The following is a 23,814-nucleotide window of genomic DNA, read 5'->3' as shown; positions in this document are numbered from 1 at the left end:
TGAAGAGATGAGCAAGGGTAGAAAATGCAAGCAAGTGAATGCCCATATAGTTATGAAAAACATATAGTTACGAGTAAAAAAAGAAACAAGTGAACATTGATATATTCATGAGAAACATTACAAGTGAGTGAGTGCCCATACATTTTTTAGGAACAAGTAAAAGCGATGGAGTGGCAATATACTTACGAGAAAGGAATACAAAAGTAGGAAGTAATGTTGTAGGGGAGGTGAAAAAGTAAGAGTAGAGATAGAAGTGTAGACAAAAGGGTTTTAACAAGGCATGCAGGTGTGTGTAAGGGAATGGAGGAAATGATGCGACTGCAAGGGGGGAAAAGGAGTTGACAATAGTGAAAGGGAGTGGTGTAGTATGAAATGCATTCGCAAGGTTGAAGATGGGAATAAGTGGAGAAGGTGAGGGGTGGATTTGGAACACATAGGTGTATAGAGAAAGGGTATGTAAAACAAGAGCATAGGGAAAAATAAAGGAGAGGGTTAGAAGGCATGTTTATAGTTAGCGGGCAACCTTCCTGGTCAAGGTATAAGTTTGTTGCATTTCATGCAGAATAAGAGCGGACGTGGAGGCGTAGGGTATTTCCATAGAGAGCATGAGGGTTGGCCGAAGGCATTCAATGTTGTTGAAAGTGTTTTTTCTTAAATTGAGCGTGAAGAGGAATTGTCAATATTTCACCCTGTTGGATATGTCTCTGATATTTTTTGCCTCGCTTGAGAGGAGGCTAAGTTCCTTTGCGGACATTCCCAATAGTTTTGTTGCGGCATCATCGAAAGCAACAACATTTTCAAGGTGCCTAGTGTGGTCATGCAATTCAAGCTAGATCACATAGTGATAGTCACATTCAAGGAAGGAGCCCTCACATTTTGTACAATGCCATGTGTTTTCGTTTGGGTGAACAACATTTTTCATGCATTGCACCCCGTCAACATTAAGGGGGCATGCGAGAAAGTAAAAATATTCCATGTTGATAGATGTAGTCATAGCACGAAGGGAAACCCATGGAGTTTTTTCGGTGAGGGGTATTGCAGTTAGGTCAGGTATTGTTTTTGCTTTGATGGGCCTGTTGGTCTCGCCTGTGTATCTCTGACTCAGCAAGGGCGAGGATGAGTTGACTCTTGTTTCTTGAAACCATTGTACGAGTTGTCGTGTTTCAAAAATATCTGGATTGATAGCAAGTTAGGTAATGGGGATAGTTCCAACAATCCGGCCATTGAACTCAATGACATGGCCCCCTTTGATTGCAAGGACTACAGTGGTTCGCACCATGCGGAGGTTGGAAAGTTCACGGCCTTCGACATGGCATTGCGTGCCCCAAAGGATGACATCAATGCTGCAACCAGATGTGTCATGAAGCGAGATAGTTTTTTTTGGAGTCTCAGAGCCATTATGTCTATGTATTATGGAGGTAGGAGAAGTTGAGCTAACAAAACTAATAAAATCAACAATTGAGTTGAGTGATGTAAGGTTGAGTGAACTAATTGGAAAAAAATGGAAGGTATGGGAAGGAATTGATGTATCGTCATGTATGAAGGGAGACATGTTCGATGTGGAGAAGAGGAGGATTTCAAAAGGTTAGTTAAGATGATTCTAGGTATGTTTCGGAACAATTATGGTGTCATTTGAAACTGTGTATACCTGGACGACTTGAACGAGATCATGGAGCGAGGTTGCCAAGTAATTGAAGGAAGATACATGAATCTCGTCATCATCGCAGTCAATAAGGTCAAAGCCAAGTGATTTCCCATAGCCACGTGAGGTGGTGTATTTATGTAGGGGTGTTTTTATGAGCACTCTACCCTGGATGGACCAAAATTTGCATGATGGGGTGAGGGACTTGAAAGGGAGTGGGGTTGTAGGTGCAGGGGCAGGGGCACCAACTGGTGATTTTGGAGGTTGGGTGTCTACTAGGGGGTTTAACAGAAATCTAGACAACTGAGATGAGGATGAGCTAGCATGGAGTGTTTCTTCAATGGAGAGAACGAGAGGCGTTGGCTCACCGACTAGATCTGCTGCAGGCTGGAGAATTTCAAGTTCAAGGACACGTAGCAACCTTAAAAGAGGAAGAAACAAAATGTGAGTGAAGAGGGGAAACGAAGCATCAATATATCATTTGGGAGTGAAAGAAACATAAAGGGAGAGGGGGGCAAGGGATTTAGATGGAGGAAGTTGCAAATGCACGAAGAGCTATGTACAGATGTGCATGAACTTTTTCTGAGGAGCACAATGGAATTGACTTGCAAGGCTCCGATTGTCGCGAGTGCATTGTGGGAAGAAGGTCACAAGACTTCATGGTTGGGAGTTCTGTCAAAAAGACAGAGGAAGTAATGCGGGGTTGCATCCCTGGTAGGGCAAATGTGTTCGATGGCGAAAACATGGAGGACTGGTTGCATTTCGGTGCAACCAACCAGCAAAAATGAATGTGAATTGCTAGTCAAGGTTGTCTCCATTGTGAAATGACTTTGTTATTTGAAGAGATCAGTTGCAAGTAAAATTCAATTGTAAGTGCATAAGAACAAAAGTAGTATGTGAAGCAAATTGAGGGAGAAGGCTAAATCGTTTATTTTCAAAGACATGAAGGAAAAATACGTGGGAAAGCAACGAGGATACCACTAACGAAGATATTTCTAGGCTACTCCCTTTTTGACTTTCGCATGTGCCAAAGAAAAATGTTCCATGATTAAGAAAGCAAGCGAAGGGAAAAAAATGCCTATCATGGAATCAATTTCTTTGAGGGTAGGAAAGGTTTGGTGGGAACATAGGAGGGGTATGGAAATAGCTAGTAGACATCAAGGTCTTGTTCAAGAAAGGAGACCTTAAAGTTGTTGCAAAAGTTTCTTAGCAATATTTTCATCGACGGTATCAAGGAAAAGGAGGAATAATAGTTACAATAATGTTAGTTGTTTTTTGAAGAAAGTGTTTTTTTGCATGTATGTCAATTACAACTTGTGACCTTATTCAAAAGTTGTTGTAACTTTTCTCATGAACTTAATTGATAGATCCAATCGGTTAATATTCTATAAGAAAAATAGAGGCTAGGAAATATACAAGAGCATGTGGCATTCTCTACAACAAAGAGTTGGGGAAGGAAAATACCAGTTATAAAGAAGGGCTTGAAACTTGTCTCATAAACTTAATTCATAGATTAAGTCCTCTAATATTCTACAAGAAAATTTAGGCTAGTCATTCATGTGAGATCAAAGTTTCCTATTGTATTCAATATACAAGAGCATGTGGCATTTTCTACAGCAGAGAGTGAGTGAAAGAGCATCTATTTGTGAGGTTTTTGTGTGGTTTTTTCAATAATGGGTATGAAATATATGTGTATGAATGAAAACATGGGCATATGCATAAGTATAGGCATGAGTAATTCACAACAGAGAGTGTGTGAAAGAGAAGCTAGGTTGGTTTCTAAACTTCTAGACTTGAAGTTGTGAGGTTTCTGTGTGGTTTTTTCAAATTTGGGTATCAACTATATGTGTATGAATGCAAACATGGGCATATGCATAAGTATAGGCATGAGTAATTTGTTTGCATGAGTTGTCAAGGCAGGGGAAGGAAGTGTAGGTGCATGAATGAGAACATGCCTATAGACATCGAAATAGCACATGCATGAGTTCAAGTTAGAAAAGCTTCTAGTTATATGGAAATGTTGATTTATGGATTGTACATACAATGAGTAAATAGTAGTGGTCTATAATGTAACTTGAAGGTGATGGAAAAATTGCAATTAAAATTTTATGTATTTTGGGTAATGGATCAATTTACAAAACACATAAAATACTGATTTTTAAACTTAGTTAACAGCAATAACAAAGAAAATATACCATATCAGAAACACATAATAGAAAATTGATAAAGGATTTCACCCTTCTCTTGGGCTACATCTCTTAGTCCAGCTTCCAATGTTGGGCCTCATTCATTAAGTACTAAAATTTGTGTTTACATGGATTTACAGTGCTCAAAATGTAAATTTTATGTCTCCAATGGCTTCAGAACAGTAAAAAACCCCTAGTTGGGCTTTTGTTGGGCTCAATTTGGCCAAAAACTGAAGAATTTATGCTCTGTCAAAGTTTCTTCTGCTAACTAATCTACAAACTGCACTGGACTGCTAACCATCCTATGAATTTCGCCTTTCCAGGGCATGTCGAGTGACAATTTCACCCAACATTGGCGAGATTTGCACCGAAATTGGTGCAAAATGTTTCTTAGTTAAATTACCCAGTAAAGCCTTGGGAAAAATTAGGGCCGCATGGGCCATGCACCTAGTGGCTAGGGCTAACTACCTGCCCCTGTCGGCATAGCCCCTAGGCCTTCGACAATTGGTTCCATGTGTGGCATAAAACTAAGCTTATCCCAAAATTTACGCACCCGAACCCAAACTTTGCGCTAAGCACTCTACGGTGGAGGCGTGTGGTTATATGGCAGCATGTGACCAGGGTTGGTCCCAAAAAATTTCGCACCCTTTGCAACAACCTCTGCCAAGCGACTGATGTGGTTACATGGTGTAATGTGATGAGGCTGGTCCCCATGTTTCCGCCCTCAAATCTATTGGATCCGCGTTGTTTGGGTATGTTCCGATGGATGCTATATGTTGCTGTCGGAACCTGGGGCTAGGACTAAGCTAACGCCCTTGACTCCCCTACCTGTAGTCCTGTGGGTGTGGGGTGACCGGGGGCTAGGGCTTAGCCCCAACCCCATTCCCCAAACGTTAACCGCTTACTGTTTAAATAAAATATTGTGACCATATATGTTAAGGTCCACCCGATTACATGGCGGTAAGGCGCCTTGCTGCTAGACCAAAGGTTGTGTGTTTGAATCCCCCGGAGGCAGCTTGGTCGATAACCAAATTTTAATGCACCGTTGGGAGGTCACGTGGCAACCCTCCATTGGCCAACGTGGCCTCCATTCATTGGACCACTTAAAATCCACTTCGACGAATGAAAACACAACAAATTCGAACCAATCGGAAAAGGACACTTGGAAGCCATTCATTGGCCTAAGTTGTACAATAAACCTACCCAGTCACCTTGCCCATTCGTCATACGAACTACTCACTTAGCAGTTCTACAACCAATCTGTAAATTTTTTACCTGATTGGGAAAACCATCAGAACGTGACATCGGGAGCATACGATATCGGTTTTGAGCGATTCAAGTTGTGTTGGATTCATGTCATCGAGATATACGCTCTAGTTTTGGTTTCAAGCACTTTTGAACACTTTGAATTTTGAGCACTTTACTGATCCCTTAGATCACTCCTGCCCACTAGAAGCTTTTGGACCTCCAAAAGACTACTTCCAATCAACAAACAAATGAGGGTACAGTTCCCTCACCCTTCCAATCTTAATCCATTTGGATTTTCTTGAATTTGTTCTTTTGAGTCCAACACGAAGGTAGTCCACATTCCCTCGTTTTGAAATTCTTGTTTTTCTGTCAAGGATAATGTCTTGCTACAATTCTTCAAGAAATTCAGGAGAGAAATCTTCTATTGAAGGAATCTAAACATGTTGTCCTTGATCATCAATCAAAGGAGGCTCATATAATCTCATATTCTCAACATTAACAACTGCATACATTTAGATATATGGAGGAAAATCCAACCAGAAGGCATTATTACCAATCTTTTCTAGAATCTTAAAAGGTCCATACCTTATTGGTTTCAGTTTTTTACCTTCTCCTTTAGGCCTCTCCTTTCTAATGGAAAGCCAAACTTCATCTCCAACCTGAAAAATGTGGTCAATATGATGCTTATTGTAAAATGTTATCACAAAACCAGTACTAGGGGATGCAACCAAGCAAGGCTTCATGTAACTGTTTCAGACCAGACTTTTGACTAGGAATTAGCCTTCCTAATCAGAGAGGGCTCTCTCACAGGCTTTTGATAGAAAATTAATCACAACAACAGAGGGCTAACTCTTCACACATTTATAAAAATATAGCTGGTTGGACATACATCAAATTGGTCTTCATTGGGCTATGGAGTCTCTCACAGTTAATAAACCAAATCACAGTCATCTCATAGAAGCCAAGGCTCTTTGCATCATCAGAGGTTCAAACATAATTTACCTAAATCAAAGCCTGCTGAACATACAGGAAGTCAGAGCATTAAAAAATGAATTCTGAGTGATGTTCAAACATGCTTCACCAAAACCCACAGCTTGTCAAGCACACAGGAAGTCAGAGCATATAATATGAATTCTGAGGGATTGTGCCATAACAAGGCTGTAAAAAGAACATTAAGAAACTAAACCAGCATCACATTTGAACAAAAAGATGCATTGAGAATCTTGGGAAGAAAAAACCCTGTTTGCCATTACTGTAACAGTCTTTACATAAGCTCTAAAAAACTCTGTTTTTGTATTAACAGTCCAACCCTTTCTACATCTAACCTTGGCCCATATATAGGCAAGCAAACTAAAACACCTCGAGCATCCTCCTCCAGCATGAGGGGAGCCTCGAAGGTGGCTATTAATTATTCCTACATGCTACTCACTAATGCATTAATTACAAATATGCTGAACTATAATTACACACTATCCTAATCAAAATAAAATACTAATTTCATTCTCCTCGTATGCTTGATGCTTTCTTGAATGCTTTAACAGCTGTCCTCCTTCAATTAATCTGATATAGCTGAGCTACAGGTGCAATGGATGGTGATTTAGGATGTTTAAGAGCGCTGATAGCTCATTAAATGACCGGAAGGTGTGCTCCTATTATAATGGTTTATGTCTCCCAACATTCTCCTAACATATAGCAGTCTGCTCCCAAATCCTTTAATAACCCCAAGTATGGAGTGATGCCAGGTTTCTGATGTGCTGTAGGTGGTCTTTGATAGACATCTGTTCCTTTTCCTCAAACCCCCGCTCACCGTGTCACACTAGCTGCTCTGCGCTTTTAAAATCATCACCTACAGCAGTTTCGTAGCGCGCTACGAAACTGCTGTGTGATTTAAAAACACAGTCCTCTTTACTGGTTTCTGCTAACACTGTGCTTATGGCTGCACTTTTCCAACAGTTGCATCCACTGAAACTTGTAACACATCAAGAGGTCACTTCATCCTTTTATCCTGGAGAAAATTCCTCCTCGTCCTTAACATAAGGCTCAACCCAATCCCCATAACATCCTTGGATCTGCAACATAACTCAGGTACAAGAAACCAATACATTTCATATATGGAGAATCCTCGTGCTTAAGAAGCCCATGCATTTGCTTCACTGTCAACTTCATGGTAAAAATTTGTAGAGAAGACAAAACAATAACTTCATGGTAGGTCTTCAGCCTTTATAATTCCTTGAAGTAATCTGAAGACAGGATGTTCATACAGAGAACCTTTTCAAGCAAAGAATCAATAAGCTTTCCACATGTTTGTATTTCCATATTCTTCCCCAATAAACTTCTTTGAGCTCAAAGCTTGATGTCTTCCTTTGTGAATGCTGAGTTATAAAAGACGAATAAAAAGCAGCAAGGGATTCTTTGAATTGGCAAAATAGAATGTAAGAGTACTGAATCTCTCTCTGCTGGGCTTATGCTTGTATCTCAGACCATTAATGTTAAATCATCGCTGCAAAAGACCATTCTGTCTCTGGAAAAGTCAAAAGAAAACCGCCCACAGTGTTGATGTATGGCCGCTGACAGAATTTCCCAATGTTTGCAGGCATGCTTAGTCACCACCGTCTCTATCTTTTGCCCAAAACTTAATACATCTTAGGGTGGAACGGAAATTCTCAATTTTTTTTTGGTACCAGCTGAAGTATCAGCAAGCGATAACTCAAAGGAACATTTGCATTCTTCACACATCGAACCTCTGAGACTTCTTATGTGTCCTTAAAATAATGAAATATATAACCTGGTCCAACACACAAAGTACCAACATCTGCTTCTGGTCCATGTATCCCTAACTGATACGACTTCAAAATTGAATATTTTTGCATTACTGCTCAATTCCTATCAAGGCACCCGAATACTCTGAGATTGGTTGCGGCAATTTCATGACAATTTGGTTTTTTTTTAATCGGCATATATACATCACCAGCCTTTTTCTTTGTAAGAACATGTGAAGCCGTATGTATATGAGTCACTTTTGGCAACTGTAATGGTATTGTTTATTTGTTATGATAAGCATATACATTCGAGGACGCCAAGTGTTATCAGAGATTATTTATTAGATGCTCTGCACGTGCCTCTCTGATCTGCGCAACAAGTTTACCATCTTCGAATGTTATCTTAGAACAATACAGGTGTGCCGCCATGTCACCGACAATATATCATTAATCAAAGAATTCGAACTTGCCACGAAACCAAGGGACTCTTTTTCAAGACTGAACAAGAGGAACGAAAATGACCAAGTCATGCTTGAGAACGAAAATACACCAGATTATGAGAATTATCATGCCTCTTGAATTCCCAATGGTGAAACTTGAACGGCCGCCCATGACATACAGCTTATCTTCCAGTCCACAAGCAAAGCAATCCCATCTTGGACGTTTCAGACTCTCTATTAGAGTCCACTTATTTCGTTGCCTATCAAATACCTCAACACTAGACAGACCCTCCCCATCTGGTTCATGACCTCCAATTGCATAAACAAGGTCATCAACCACTGAACAAACAAATTCAAAACGTGCCACATTCATCTTTGCGAGCAAACTCCACCTATTTAATATTGGATCATAACTGTATGTATCTGCTGAAGCCTCTGCTGAGTAGCCATTATCAACCAATCCACCAACGACCATTAATTTTTTATCTATCACAGCAAACCCAAAAGCTCTCTTCAAAGGACCAGGCATGGATGGAAGAAATTCCCATTTACCACGGGCAGAATCAAGAACTTGCCACTGCATTTTGCCACTACATGAATCTGCAGTCAGCGCATAAAGCCACTCTTCAAGGGTGCCAGCTAGTTTTCTTTGCCATATAAAATTCATTGCTCGGGATGAAACTCCTCCATGCTTTCGAAACAAATCTCAGTGACTGAAAATCTGAGCGAGGTATTAGTGCAGGACAATACTTGGTAACATCATCAGGAAGGCCATTAACGTTAGTTCACTCTCAGTGGCTGAGTTCTTTATTGCTTCAGATATGCTCTTTTTGACCAGTTTGTAAAAGCTTTTGGAATTGCTGAACCTTGATTTACATGCCCAAGCATGGTATCACATCCAATCTTGGCAGTACATGAATTTATATTTGGTGCTTGACCTTGAGGAGAGCTAATGTCACTTGAAGTGGATGTTGCCGTTGACTTAGTTTGTTCATATAGCTCCAGCATTTGATTGCTAACCTCCTCAAGCTATCGAGGAGTCACATCAAACTCCTCCCACCAAGGCCTCTCTCCATCTGATGGCAGTTTAACCTTCAAAAACTTAGCAGCGAGAAAGATAGCTCCAGCAGCAATATGTTGTGGCTTGAAATTAAAATCAAAGGCCAGCGTGGCAAGGAGAATCCGCTCCGCCATGACTACCAACTTATTCTGTTGTTCATAGCACTCTTTTTGTCTAATACGTTCAGCAGCAGTTGGGTCCCTCTTGTGCCGAATTTCATAGGACAGCATTGTCACATCTTCGAAGAACCAAACCAACTTCTTCTACCTGAGGCAGCTGGAAATGCACGCCAATGTCTTTGATAAAGCTGCAGTAGGACTTCCGCAAATTAGCCTCCTTCTTGGCGTCGATACCATCAAGTCTAGAAGGCGAAAATTTATCAATCTGCTCCCTAGTGAAGTGCCATCCATCTCTGATAGAGAGTAAAATATATCCTATCATAAGAGCCTCAATGACTGCTACACAAACCCCGACACATACTGATAACTGTGCAGTGCGTGAGCGTTCAGCTCCTTGTTCATTGGAAACTTGTGTACTTACAGCAGCACCGGAGAAGAGAACAAGCATTTCAAAAGACCAGTATTCCAAGCAACGCATTACTAATTCAACTTTGAACACCAATACCCAACAAACGGGAACATGAACTTTATCATAAATATTTTACAAATCTTTCAATCCATTGTGGCGCCCTGCTTTGTGAAAGAAGTTACAGATTGTGAAAAGACAATCCCAAATATCAAACACTCTATGACTTATAAAATTTAATAGGTTCTTTGTCTAGAGGATTCAACACCAAATCTCCTGCAAGTCTCCCACATTAGTATGTACATCTTTCACAATCACCCACGAACCAGAATTCAGAGATAACTCCCTTAACGTATTTGATGACAATCCTACAATAGCTACATCATCATAAGGTGTCTCCTTGAACATACTGCCACTGCTCTCATCAACATTCTTGGAGGGAAGTAGAACTCTGTATAATAAGCATGCTAAGATTTGGACCTTCACTGAAAACTCAAACAAATCCCCAGTTTCGTAGCACGCTACGAAACCACTCAAACAAGTAGCGCTGCGAAACTGCTAAAAAGAATTCTGGCGCTGCGAAAATACCCTGACTTTAAGCCAAGCTAAAAAATTTTAATTACAGCATTTTCAGTGATAACAGTGGCTCCACTAGGGATAGTGTGCCCTTGTGGTGCGCTAAGAACATGCAGCTCCAGTGCCTTATCTATTTTGACAAACTGAAATTTTCTTGACAAGCATGACTGTAGGAGAATAAGAGCTACATCTACTGAAAAATAAATGCTCAGTTGACCTTGAGCTTATTTGCAATTACCTACCTACCTACCCTAACCATTTCAACCTCTTCAACTCAATCAATATGAAACTTCCAATGCAGCCAATCATTAGCCTCATCTGACATTTGATTTCTTTGACTGTCCTGGAGTTCAGGGCCAATGTGATAGTGTAATGACCGCTGCCACTGAAACTGTCTCTGACTGTATCGGATTTCAAATCCAATGTGATAATGTAAAGACCACTGCCACTGAAATAGTCTCTGATCTTCATATGAAAACCGAAACACTGGAGAGTAAAACTCTTCCATGTAATCAGCTATAGGGTCCCAGAACATATGATCAGCTTGTCCTTCCTTGAAACTTTCCAGCTGTGCAAACTGATCTTCAATCACAGTATTCAGTTCCTCAATCATGAAAGGGAGAGGAAGCAGCATAGTCTCCTTGCGCTCTGTCACAGGAAACTTTTGAGAATAATAATCATGATCATGAAAATTGTATGCCTGAATCCGTCCTTCTAAACCTTCAATTTCTTTCTCAATATCTTTGGCAATTTCATCAAAAAATTTCATCTTATCCTCTGACTTGCAGTCAAAGGATTTCAGATATGAAGACAAGGACAAGGAAAAAGATTCATTTGTTTCTTCTTGATTGTGATCATTATTCCATTGTTTAAAACCTTCAACTGAGGGAGAGTCTGCTACCTCCTCTGTCCTATCTGTCCATTCCTCCAAGAACATGAGCCAAAGGTCTTGAAATGATTTAATGGATTCGGCAGGCAAACATTCAACCCATTGTTTGCATTTCCCTTGAAGTGAATCACAAAACAACCTTATGCAAACATCTTCATGTTTAACTCTAAGAAGCTCAGCAAAATGACAAAAATCTGAGATATGCTCCAACGTTAAACTCAAGTCTTCACCGTTAAATTTTGGACCATTCTTTAGAAAATAAACATCCTTGGGAAAATGGTTTGGGAAACCATGAATTCCTGAGAAATCTATGCATGCATACCTTGAACAAATAATGGCAGCTTCTGGGTCTTTCATAACTCCAGTGGAATCACCATAAATGTTTAAACTTTGAATTCTTCAACAATGGAGTCGCCAAGGTAGTTTTGCAGCCATGAAAATCATTTTGAACTCCTGCTACCTTCAGAAATCCAACCTTCAAATTACGGGAGAGAGTAAGCTTCAGGCTCCCGGCAGACGCACCAAAATGTTATCACAAAACCAGTACTAGGGGCTGCAACCAAGCAAGGCTTCATGTAACTGTTTCAGACCAGACTTTTGACTAGGAATTAGCCTTCCTAATCAGAGAGGGCTCTCTCACAGGCTTTTGATAGAAAATTAATCACAACAACAGAGGGCTAACTCTTCACACATTTATAAAAATATAGCTGGTTGGACATACATCAAATTGGTCTTCATTGGGCTATGGAGTCTCTCACAGTTAATAAACCAAATCACAGTCATCTCATAGAAGCCAAGGCTCTTTGCATCATCAGAGGTTCAAACATAATTTACCTAAATCAAAGCCTGCTGAACATACAGGAAGTCAGAGCATTAAAAAATGAATTCTGAGTGATGTTCAAACATGCTTCACCAAAACCCACAGCTTGTCAAGCACACAGGAAGTCAGAGCATATAATATGAATTCTGAGGGATTGTGCCATAACAAGGCTGTAAAAAGAACATTAAGAAACTAAACCACCATCACATTTGAACAAAAAGATGCATTGAGAATCTTGGGAAGAAAAAACCCTGTTTGCCATTACTGTAACAGTCTTTACATAAGCTCTAAAAAACTCTGTTTTTGTATTAACAGTCCAACCCTTTCTACATCTAACCTTGGCCCATATATAGGCAAGCAAACTAAAACACCTCGAGCATCCTCCTCCAGCATGAGGGGAGCCTCGAAGGTGGCTATTAATTATTCCTACATGCTACTCACTAATGCATTAATTACAAATATGCTGAACTATAATTACACACTATCCTAATCAAAATAAAATACTAATTTCATTCTCCTCGTATGCTTGATGCTTTCTTGAATGCTTTAACAGCTGTCCTCCTTCAATTAATCTGATATAGCTGAGCTACAGGTGCAATGGATGGTGATTTAGGATGTTTAAGAGCGCTGATAGCTCATTAAATGACCGGAAGGTGTGCTCCTATTATAATGGTTTCTGTCTCCCAACATTCTCCTAACATATAGCAGTCTGCTCCCAAATCCTTTAATAACCCCAAGTATGGAGTGATGCCAGGTTTCTGATGTGCTGTAGGTGGTCTTTGATAGACATCTGTTCCTTTTCCTCAAACCCCCGCTCACCGTGTCACACTAGCTGCTCTGCGCTTTTAAAATCATCACCTACAGCAGTTTCGTAGCGCGCTACGAAACTGCTGTGTGATTTAAAAACACAGTCCTCTTTACTGGTTTCTGCTAACACTGTGCTTATGGCTGCACTTTTCCAACAGTTGCATCCACTGAAACTTGTAACACATCAAGAGGTCACTTCATCCTTTTATCCTGGAGAAAATTCCTCCTCGTCCTTAACATAAGGCTCAACCCAATCCCCATAACATCCTTGGATCTGCAACATAACTCAGGTACAAGAAACCAATACATTTCATATATGGAGAATCCTCGTGCTTAAGAAGCCCATGCATTTGCTTCACTGTCAACTTCATGGTAAAAATTTGTAGAGAAGACAAAACAATAACTTCATGGTAGGTCTTCAGCCTTTACAATTCCTTGAAGTAATCTGAAGACAGGATGTTCATACAGAGAACCTTTTCAAGCAAAGAATCAATAAGCTTTCCACATGTTTGTATTTCCATATTCTTCCCCAATAAACTTCTTTGAGCTCAAAGCTTGATGTCTTCCTTTGTGAATGCTGAGTTATAAAAGACGAATAAAAAGCAGCAAGGGATTCTTTGAATTGGCAAAATAGAATGTAAGAGTACTGAATCTCTCTCTGCTGGGCTTATGCTTGTATCTCAGACCATTAATGTTAAATCATCGCTGCAAAAGACCATTCTGTCTCTGGAAAAGTCAAAAGAAAACCGCCCACAGTGTTGATGTATGGCCGCTGACAGAATTTCCCAATGTTTGCAGGCATGCTTAGTCACCACCGTCTCTATCTTTTGCCCAAAACTTAATACATCTTAGGGTGGAACGGAAATTCTCAATTTTTTTTTGGTACCAGCTGAAGTATCAGCAAGCGATAACTCAAAGGAACATTTGCATTCTTCACACATCGAACCTCTGAGACTTCTTATGTGTCCTTAAAATAATGAAATATATAACCTGGTCCAACACACAAAGTACCAACATCTGCTTCTGGTCCATGTATCCCTAACTGATACGACTTCAAAATTGAATATTTTTGCATTACTGCTCAATTCCTATCAAGGCACCCGAATACTCTGAGATTGGTTGCGGCAATTTCATGACAATTTGGTTTTTTTTTAATCGGCATATATACATCACCAGCCTTTTTCTTTGTAAGAACATGTGAAGCCGTATGTATATGAGTCACTTTTGGCAACTGTAATGGTATTGTTTATTTGTTATGATAAGCATATACATTCGAGGACGCCAAGTGTTATCAGAGATTATTTATTAGATGCTCTGCACGTGCCTCTCTGATCTGCGCAACAAGTTTACCATCTTCGAATGTTATCTTAGAACAATACAGGTGTGCCGCCATGTCACCGACAATATATCATTAATCAAAGAATTCGAACTTGCCACGAAACCAAGGGACTCTTTTTCAAGACTGAACAAGAGGAACGAAAATGACCAAGTCATGCTTGAGAACGAAAATACACCAGATTATGAGAATTATCATGCCTCTTGAATTCCCAATGGTGAAACTTGAACGGCCGCCCATGACATACAGCTTATCTTCCAGTCCACAAGCAAAGCAATCCCATCTTGGACGTTTCAGACTCTCTATTAGAGTCCACTTATTTCGTTGCCTATCAAATACCTCAACACTAGACAGACCCTCCCCATCTGGTTCATGACCTCCAATTGCATAAACAAGGTCATCAACCACTGAACAAACAAATTCAAAACGTGCCACATTCATCTTTGCGAGCAAACTCCACCTATTTAATATTGGATCATAACTGTATGTATCTGCTGAAGCCTCTGCTGAGTAGCCATTATCAACCAATCCACCAACGACCATTAATTTTTTATCTATCACAGCAAACCCAAAAGCTCTCTTCAAAGGACCAGGCATGGATGGAAGAAATTCCCATTTACCACGGGCAGAATCAAGAACTTGCCACTGCATTTTGCCACTACATGAATCTGCAGTCAGCGCATAAAGCCACTCTTCAAGGGTGCCAGCTAGTTTTCTTTGCCATATAAAATTCATTGCTCGGGATGAAACTCCTCCATGCTTTCGAAACAAATCTCAGTGACTGAAAATCTGAGCGAGGTATTAGTGCAGGACAATACTTGGTAACATCATCAGGAAGGCCATTAACGTTAGTTCACTCTCAGTGGCTGAGTTCTTTATTGCTTCAGATATGCTCTTTTTGACCAGTTTGTAAAAGCTTTTGGAATTGCTGAACCTTGATTTACATGCCCAAGCATGGTATCACATCCAATCTTGGCAGTACATGAATTTATATTTGGTGCTTGACCTTGAGGAGAGCTAATGTCACTTGAAGTGGATGCTGCCGTTGACTTAGTTTGTTCATATAGCTCCAGCATTTGATTGCTAACCTCCTCAAGCTGTCGAGGAGTCACATCAAACTCCTCCCACCAAGGCCTCTCTCCATCTGATGGCAGTTTAACCTTCAAAAACTTAGCAGCGAGAAAGATAGCTCCAGCAGCAATATGTTGTGGCTTGAAATTAAAATCAAAGGCCAGCGTGGCAAGGAGAATCCGCTCCGCCATGACTACCAACTTATTCTGTTGTTCATAGCACTCTTTTTGTCTAATACGTTCAGCAGCAGTTGGGTCCCTCTTGTGCCGAATTTCATAGGACAGCATTGTCACATCTTCGAAGAACCAAACCAACTTCTTCTACCTGAGGCAGCTGGAAATGCACGCCAATGTCTTTGATAAAGCTGCAGTAGGACTTCCGCAAATTAGCCTCCTTCTTGGCGTCGATACCATCAAGTCTAGAAGGCGAAAATTTATCAATCTGCTCCCTAGTGAAGTGCCATCCATCTCTGATAGAGAGTAAAATATATCCTATCATAAGAGCCTCAATGACTGCTACACAAACCCCGACACATACTGATAACTGTGCAGTGCGTGAGCGTTCAGCTCCTTGTTCATTGGAAACTTGTGTACTTACAGCAGCACCGGAGAAGAGAACAAGCATTTCAAAAGACCAGTATTCCAAGCAACGCATTACTAATTCAACTTTGAACACCAATACCCAACAAACGGGAACATGAACTTTATCATAAATATTTTACAAATCTTTCAATCCATTGTGGCGCCCTGCTTTGTGAAAGAAGTTACAGATTGTGAAAAGACAATCCCAAATATCAAACACTCTATGACTTATAAAATTTAATAGGTTCTTTGTCTAGAGGATTCAACACCAAATCTCCTGCAAGTCTCCCACATTAGTATGTACATCTTTCACAATCACCCACGAACCAGAATTCAGAGATAACTCCCTTAACGTATTTGATGACAATCCTACAATAGCTACATCATCATAAGGTGTCTCCTTGAACATACTGCCACTGCTCTCATCAACATTCTTGGAGGGAAGTAGAACTCTGTATAATAAGCATGCTAAGATTTGGACCTTCACTGAAAACTCAAACAAATCCCCAGTTTCGTAGCACGCTACGAAACCACTCAAACAAGTAGCGCTGCGAAACTGCTAAAAAGAATTCTGGCGCTGCGAAAATACCCTGACTTTAAGCCAAGCTAAAAAATTTTAATTACAGCATTTTCAGTGATAACAGTGGCTCCACTAGGGATAGTGTGCCCTTGTGGTGCGCTAAGAACATGCAGCTCCAGTGCCTTATCTATTTTGACAAACTGAAATTTTCTTGACAAGCATGACTGTAGGAGAATAAGAGCTACATCTACTGAAAAATAAATGCTCAGTTGACCTTGAGCTTATTTGCAATTACCTACCTACCTACCCTAACCATTTCAACCTCTTCAACTCAATCAATATGAAACTTCCAATGCAGCCAATCATTAGCCTCATCTGACATTTGATTTCTTTGACTGTCCTGGAGTTCAGGGCCAATGTGATAGTGTAATGACCGCTGCCACTGAAACTGTCTCTGACTGTATCGGATTTCAAATCCAATGTGATAATGTAAAGACCACTGCCACTGAAATAGTCTCTGATCTTCATATGAAAACCGAAACACTGGAGAGTAAAACTCTTCCATGTAATCAGCTATAGGGTCCCAGAACATATGATCAGCTTGTCCTTCCTTGAAACTTTCCAGCTGTGCAAACTGATCTTCAATCACAGTATTCAGTTCCTCAATCATGAAAGGGAGAGGAAGCAGCATAGTCTCCTTGCGCTCTGTCACAGGAAACTTTTGAGAATAATAATCATGATCATGAAAATTGTATGCCTGAATCCGTCCTTCTAAACCTTCAATTTCTTTCTCAATATCTTTGGCAATTTCATCAAAAAATTTCATCTTATCCTCTGACTTGCAGTCAAAGGATTTCAGATATGAAGACAAGGACAAGGAAAAAGATTCATTTGTTTCTTCTTGATTGTGATCATTATTCCATTGTTTAAAACCTTCAACTGAGGGAGAGTCTGCTACCTCCTCTGTCCTATCTGTCCATTCCTCCAAGAACATGAGCCAAAGGTCTTGAAATGATTTAATGGATTCGGCAGGCAAACATTCAACCCATTGTTTGCATTTCCCTTGAAGTGAATCACAAAACAACCTTATGCAAACATCTTCATGTTTAACTCTAAGAAGCTCAGCAAAATGACAAAAATCTGAGATATGCTCCAACGTTAAACTCAAGTCTTCACCGTTAAATTTTGGACCATTCTTTAGAAAATAAACATCCTTGGGAAAATGGTTTGGGAAACCATGAATTCCTGAGAAATCTATGCATGCATACCTTGAACAAATAATGGCAGCTTCTGGGTCTTTCATAACTCCAGTGGAATCACCATAAATGTTTAAACTTTGAATTCTTCAACAATGGAGTCGCCAAGGTAGTTTTGCAGCCATGAAAATCATTTTGAACTCCTGCTACCTTCAGAAATCCAACCTTCAAATTACGGGAGAGAGTAAGCTTCAGGCTCCCGGCAGACGCACCAAAATGTTATCACAAAACCAGTACTAGGGGCTGCAACCAAGCAAGGCTTCATGTAACTGTTTCAGACCAGACTTTTGACTAGGAATTAGCCTTCCTAATCAGAGAGGGCTCTCTCACAGGCTTTTGATAGAAAATTAATCACAACAACAGAGGGCTAACTCTTCACACATTTATAAAAATATAGCTGGTTGGACATACATCAAATTGGTCTTCATTGGGCTATGGAGTCTCTCACAGTTAATAAACCAAATCACAGTCATCTCATAGAAGCCAAGGCTCTTTGCATCATCAGAGGTTCAAACATAATTTACCTAAATCAAAGCCTGCTGAACATACAGGAAGTCAGAGCATTAAAAAATGAATTCTGAGTGATGTTCAAACATGCTTCACCAAAACCCACAGCTTGTCAAGCACACAGGAAGTCAGAGCATATAATATGAATTCTGAGGGATTGTGCCATAACAAGGCTGTAAAAAGAACATTAAGAAACTAAACCACCATCACATTTGAACAAAAAGATGCATTGAGAATCTTGGGAAGAAAAAACCCTGTTTGCCATTACTGTAACAGTCTTTACATAAGCTCTAAAAAACTCTGTTTTTGTATTAACAGTCCAACCCTTTCTACATCTAACCTTGGCCCATATATAGGCAAGCAAACTAAAACACCTCGAGCATCCTCCTCCAGCATGAGGGGAGCCTCGAAGGTGGCTATTAATTATTCCTACATGCTACTCACTAATGCATTAATTACAAATATGCTGAACTATAATTACACACTATCCTAATCAAAATAAAATACTAATTTCATTCTCCTCGTATGCTTGATGCTTTCTTGAATGCTTTAACAGCTGTCCTCCTTCAATTAATCTGATATAGCTGAGCTACAGGTGCAATGGATGGTGATTTAGGATGTTTAAGAGCGCTGATAGCTCATTAAATGACCGGAAGGTGTGCTCCTATTATAATGGTTTCTGTCTCCCAACATTCTCCTAACATATAGCAGTCTGCTCCCAAATCCTTTAATAACCCCAAGTATGGAGTGATGCCAGGTTTCTGATGTGCTGTAGGTGGTCTTTGATAGACATCTGTTCCTTTTCCTCAAACCCCCGCTCACCGTGTCACACTAGCTGCTCTGCGCTTTTAAAATCATCACCTACAGCAGTTTCGTAGCGCGCTACGAAACTGCTGTGTGATTTAAAAACACAGTCCTCTTTACTGGTTTCTGCTAACACTGTGCTTATGGCTGCACTTTTCCAACAGTTGCATCCACTGAAACTTGTAACACATCAAGAGGTCACTTCATCCTTTTATCCTGGAGAAAATTCCTCCTCGTCCTTAACATAAGGCTCAACCCAATCCCCATAACATCCTTGGATCTGCAACATAACTCAGGTACAAGAAACCAATACATTTCATATATGGAGAATCCTCGTGCTTAAGAAGCCCATGCATTTGCTTCACTGTCAACTTCATGGTAAAAATTTGTAGAGAAGACAAAACAATAACTTCATGGTAGGTCTTCAGCCTTTACAATTCCTTGAAGTAATCTGAAGACAGGATGTTCATACAGAGAACCTTTTCAAGCAAAGAATCAATAAGCTTTCCACATGTTTGTATTTCCATATTCTTCCCCAATAAACTTCTTTGAGCTCAAAGCTTGATGTCTTCCTTTGTGAATGCTGAGTTATAAAAGACGAATAAAAAGCAGCAAGGGATTCTTTGAATTGGCAAAATAGAATGTAAGAGTACTGAATCTCTCTCTGCTGGGCTTATGCTTGTATCTCAGACCATTAATGTTAAATCATCGCTGCAAAAGACCATTCTGTCTCTGGAAAAGTCAAAAGAAAACCGCCCACAGTGTTGATGTATGGCCGCTGACAGAATTTCCCAATGTTTGCAGGCATGCTTAGTCACCACCGTCTCTATCTTTTGCCCAAAACTTAATACATCTTAGGGTGGAACGGAAATTCTCAATTTTTTTTTGGTACCAGCTGAAGTATCAGCAAGCGATAACTCAAAGGAACATTTGCATTCTTCACACATCGAACCTCTGAGACTTCTTATGTGTCCTTAAAATAATGAAATATATAACCTGGTCCAACACACAAAGTACCAACATCTGCTTCTGGTCCATGTATCCCTAACTGATACGACTTCAAAATTGAATATTTTTGCATTACTGCTCAATTCCTATCAAGGCACCCGAATACTCTGAGATTGGTTGCGGCAATTTCATGACAATTTGGTTTTTTTTTAATCGGCATATATACATCACCAGCCTTTTTCTTTGTAAGAACATGTGAAGCCGTATGTATATGAGTCACTTTTGGCAACTGTAATGGTATTGTTTATTTGTTATGATAAGCATATACATTCGAGGACGCCAAGTGTTATCAGAGATTATTTATTAGATGCTCTGCACGTGCCTCTCTGATCTGCGCAACAAGTTTACCATCTTCGAATGTTATCTTAGAACAATACAGGTGTGCCGCCATGTCACCGACAATATATCATTAATCAAAGAATTCGAACTTGCCACGAAACCAAGGGACTCTTTTTCAAGACTGAACAAGAGGAACGAAAATGACCAAGTCATGCTTGAGAACGAAAATACACCAGATTATGAGAATTATCATGCCTCTTGAATTCCCAATGGTGAAACTTGAACGGCCGCCCATGACATACAGCTTATCTTCCAGTCCACAAGCAAAGCAATCCCATCTTGGACGTTTCAGACTCTCTATTAGAGTCCACTTATTTCGTTGCCTATCAAATACCTCAACACTAGACAGACCCTCCCCATCTGGTTCATGACCTCCAATTGCATAAACAAGGTCATCAACCACTGAACAAACAAATTCAAAACGTGCCACATTCATCTTTGCGAGCAAACTCCACCTATTTAATATTGGATCATAACTGTATGTATCTGCTGAAGCCTCTGCTGAGTAGCCATTATCAACCAATCCACCAACGACCATTAATTTTTTATCTATCACAGCAAACCCAAAAGCTCTCTTCAAAGGACCAGGCATGGATGGAAGAAATTCCCATTTACCACGGGCAGAATCAAGAACTTGCCACTGCATTTTGCCACTACATGAATCTGCAGTCAGCGCATAAAGCCACTCTTCAAGGGTGCCAGCTAGTTTTCTTTGCCATATAAAATTCATTGCTCAGGATGAAACTCCTCCATGCTTTCGAAACAAATCTCAGTGACTGAAAATCTGAGCGAGGTATTAGTGCAGGACAATACTTGGTAACATCATCAGGAAGGCCATTAACGTTAGTTCACTCTCAGTGGCTGAGTTCTTTATTGCTTCAGATATGCTCTTTTTGACCAGTTTGTAAAAGCTTTTGGAATTGCTGAACCTTGATTTACATGCCCAAGCATGGTATCACATCCAATCTTGGCAGTACATGAATTTATATTTGGTGCTTGACCTTGAGGAGAGCTAATGTCACTTGAAGTGGATGCTGCCGTTGACTTAGTTTGTTCATATAGCTCCAGCATTTGATTGCTAACCTCCTCAAGCTGTCGAGGAGTCACATCAAACTCCTCCCACCAAGGCCTCTCTCCATCTGATGGCAGTTTAACCTTCAAAAACTTAGCAGCGAGAAAGATAGCTCCAGCAGCAATATGTTGTGGCTTGAAATTAAAATCAAAGGCCAGCGTGGCAAGGAGAATCCGCTCCGCCATGACTACCAACTTATTCTGTTGTTCATAGCACTCTTTTTGTCTAATACGTTCAGCAGCAGTTGGGTCCCTCTTGTGCCGAATTTCATAGGACAGCATTGTCACATCTTCGAAGAACCAAACCAACTTCTTCTACCTGAGGCAGCTGGAAATGCACGCCAATGTCTTTGATAAAGCTGCAGTAGGACTTCCGCAAATTAGCCTCCTTCTTGGCGTCGATACCATCAAGTCTAGAAGGCGAAAATTTATCAATCTGCTCCCTAGTGAAGTGCCATCCATCTCTGATAGAGAGTAAAATATATCCTATCATAAGAGCCTCAATGACTGCTACACAAACCCGACACATACTGATAACTGTGCAGTGCGTGAGCGTTCAGCTCCTTGTTCATTGGAAACTTGTGTACTTACAGCAGCACCGGAGAAGAGAACAAGCATTTCAAAAGACCAGTATTCCAAGCAACGCATTACTAATTCAACTTTGAACACCAATACCCAACAAACGGGAACATGAACTTTATCATAAATATTTTACAAATCTTTCAATCCATTGTGGCGCCCTGCTTTGTGAAAGAAGTTACAGATTGTGAAAAGACAATCCCAAATATCAAACACTCTATGACTTATAAAATTTAATAGGTTCTTTGTCTAGAGGATTCAACACCAAATCTCCTGCAAGTCTCCCACATTAGTATGTACATCTTTCACAATCACCCACGAACCAGAATTCAGAGATAACTCCCTTAACGTATTTGATGACAATCCTACAATAGCTACATCATCATAAGGTGTCTCCTTGAACATACTGCCACTGCTCTCATCAACATTCTTGGAGGGAAGTAGAACTCTGTATAATAAGCATGCTAAGATTTGGACCTTCACTGAAAACTCAAACAAATCCCCAGTTTCGTAGCACGCTACGAAACCACTCAAACAAGTAGCGCTGCGAAACTGCTAAAAAGAATTCTGGCGCTGCGAAAATACCCTGACTTTAAGCCAAGCTAAAAAATTTTAATTACAGCATTTTCAGTGATAACAGTGGCTCCACTAGGGATAGTGTGCCCTTGTGGTGCGCTAAGAACATGCAGCTCCAGTGCCTTATCTATTTTGACAAACTGAAATTTTCTTGACAAGCATGACTGTAGGAGAATAAGAGCTACATCTACTGAAAAATAAATGCTCAGTTGACCTTGAGCTTATTTGCAATTACCTACCTACCTACCCTAACCATTTCAACCTCTTCAACTCAATCAATATGAAACTTCCAATGCAGCCAATCATTAGCCTCATCTGACATTTGATTTCTTTGACTGTCCTGGAGTTCAGGGCCAATGTGATAGTGTAATGACCGCTGCCACTGAAACTGTCTCTGACTGTATCGGATTTCAAATCCAATGTGATAATGTAAAGACCACTGCCACTGAAATAGTCTCTGATCTTCATATGAAAACCGAAACACTGGAGAGTAAAACTCTTCCATGTAATCAGCTATAGGGTCCCAGAACATATGATCAGCTTGTCCTTCCTTGAAACTTTCCAGCTGTGCAAACTGATCTTCAATCACAGTATTCAGTTCCTCAATCATGAAAGGGAGAGGAAGCAGCATAGTCTCCTTGCGCTCTGTCACAGGAAACTTTTGAGAATAATAATCATGATCATGAAAATTGTATGCCTGAATCCGTCCTTCTAAACCTTCAATTTCTTTCTCAATATCTTTGGCAATTTCATCAAAAAATTTCATCTTATCCTCTGACTTGCAGTCAAAGGATTTCAGATATGAAGACAAGGACAAGGAAAAAGATTCATTTGTTTCTTCTTGATTGTGATCATTATTCCATTGTTTAAAACCTTCAACTGAGGGAGAGTCTGCTACCTCCTCTGTCCTATCTGTCCATTCCTCCAAGAACATGAGCCAAAGGTCTTGAAATGATTTAATGGATTCGGCAGGCAAACATTCAACCCATTGTTTGCATTTCCCTTGAAGTGAATCACAAAACAACCTTATGCAAACATCTTCATGTTTAACTCTAAGAAGCTCAGCAAAATGACAAAAATCTGAGATATGCTCCAACGTTAAACTCAAGTCTTCACCGTTAAATTTTGGACCATTCTTTAGAAAATAAACATCCTTGGGAAAATGGTTTGGGAAACCATGAATTCCTGAGAAATCTATGCATGCATACCTTGAA

At 40.1% G+C, this 23,814-nt stretch overlaps 4 pseudogenes; all 4 read right to left on the bottom strand.

Annotated features, from left to right (window-relative positions):
* Positions 1-8,327: 8,327 nt before the first annotated feature.
* LOC149183550 (F-box/kelch-repeat protein At1g67480 pseudogene) lies at positions 8,328-9,057 on the bottom strand (annotated as a pseudogene).
* A 5,351-nt stretch (positions 9,058-14,408) lies between these two features.
* Positions 14,409-15,138, bottom strand: LOC149183549 (F-box/kelch-repeat protein At1g67480 pseudogene; annotated as a pseudogene).
* Positions 15,139-19,278: 4,140 nt separating this feature from the next.
* On the bottom strand, positions 19,279-19,554 carry LOC149183548 (pre-mRNA splicing factor SR-like 1 pseudogene; annotated as a pseudogene).
* A 935-nt stretch (positions 19,555-20,489) lies between these two features.
* LOC149183547 (F-box/kelch-repeat protein At1g67480 pseudogene) lies at positions 20,490-21,219 on the bottom strand (annotated as a pseudogene).
* Between the last annotated feature and the right edge of the window lie 2,595 nt (positions 21,220-23,814).

The sequence above is a fragment of the Pinus tabuliformis genome, chromosome 3_2, assembly GCF_031772625.1.
Source record: "Pinus tabuliformis cultivar Carrire ecotype Pingquan chromosome 3_2, CPIR1, whole genome shotgun sequence".
Lineage (NCBI taxonomy): Eukaryota > Viridiplantae > Streptophyta > Pinopsida > Pinales > Pinaceae > Pinus > Pinus tabuliformis.
Note: the sequence above shows the minus strand (reverse complement) of the source record. Positions and strands in the feature narration are given on the sequence as shown.